Below are 1,613 nucleotides of genomic sequence, written 5' to 3' on the forward strand. Positions count from 1 at the left end.
CATCATCACAGGCTCTTCAGGTTAGAGAACTCTTGGCGAATTATGCAGACGTCTTTTCGAAAGGAGATCATGCCCTTGGCTGCATAGACCTTGTAGAGCACAAAATAAACACAGGGAACTCCTTGTTATAGTAAAGAGTCTGACATATTTCCATGCTTACCTCAATGGGGCTAGGTTTACCATCAGAACAGACCATGCTGCATTACGTTGGTTAAGATCATTAAAGAACCCAGAGGGAGAACTGGCACGTTGGATCAGAAAGATAGACCAGTACAATTATGATATTGAATAAAGAGATGGAAAATATTATGGAAATACCGACGGATTGAGCCGAAGACTCTGCAAAAATGACTGCAGACATTGCTGCAAAAGAGAGTTTGAACTAACCAAGTGCCATCAAGCTGAAGTCAAAGTGACTGAAGGAGTTTATGATGGTGAAGTGGAATCAAGTATAGATATTAAATCAGATCAGGAGAAAGACCAAGATTTGAAGCCAATAATTGATTTTCTACAAGCAAGTGTTTTGTGACCTGCTTGGGCGAAGGTGTCAAGCTTAAGTTGTGTGACATAGAAATATTGGGCAGAATGGGACCAGTTGAAGCTTAAAGATGGTATTCTTATCTAGAGATGGGAAATTGACGACCTGGCAAACAGTTATACCGAGAAGGTTATGGGAAGTTGTGCTGTGTTAATCCTATGATAGTTTAACAGGAGGACATCTTGGAGTTAAGAAGACATTGAGTTACCTACGGCAGAGATTTTACTGGATAGGTATGAAGCAAGATGTGGAAGAATGGTGCAGGACCTGCAGTACCTGTGTTAATAGGACACCCAAGCACAAAGGACGTTCTCCAATGAAGTTATTATCAAGTTGGTGCACCAATGGAAAAAGTAGCCATTGGCGTTGCTGGTCATTTGCCCCAAACTCGTGTTGGAAACAGGTACATTTGTGAGGTGATGGATTATTTCACCAAGTAGCCTGAGGCATATGCAATACCAACTTAGGAAGCTACAACAGTAGCTTCGGCTATTAGTGATTTCTTCTTCAGGTTTGGTATGCCATACGAACTTCATTCAGATCAAAGCCATCACTTTGAATCTGCTGTGTTCCATGAATGCTGCAAGTTGTTTGGTATACGAAAGACCAGGAAAACGCCACTTCACCCACAGTTTTATGATATGGTAAAAAAAGTACAATTGGACACTTGGACAGGAATTGACAAAGTTTAGTAATAGCCGACAAGATGACTGGGATGTCTTACTCCCTCCACATTGTTGATGGCCTATAGAACAGCACAGCATAAAACCACTGGATATACTCCAGCAAAGCTGATGTTCGGTCGGGAACTTTGGTTGCCAGTGGACCTGATAACAGGACGCCCACCTTATGAAGAGTTTCCTGAAAATGTACCAGAGTTCATGAAAGTGTTATCTGAAAAGATGGATGATATTCACCATCAAGTGCATTCATACTTGAAAACGTCTGCTGATTTCATGAAGCTATGTTATGATAAGAGATCTACTGAAGTCAGCTTTGTACCAGGAGACAAGGTGTGGTTGTATAATCCCAGGAAGACCAAAGGGAAGTCTCCTAAGTTGTCTTCACCATGGGA

The sequence above is a fragment of the Limulus polyphemus genome, unplaced genomic scaffold (assembly GCF_000517525.1).
Source record: "Limulus polyphemus unplaced genomic scaffold, Limulus_polyphemus-2.1.2 Scaffold6690, whole genome shotgun sequence".
In the NCBI taxonomy this organism is placed as follows: Eukaryota; Metazoa; Arthropoda; class Merostomata; order Xiphosura; family Limulidae; genus Limulus; species Limulus polyphemus.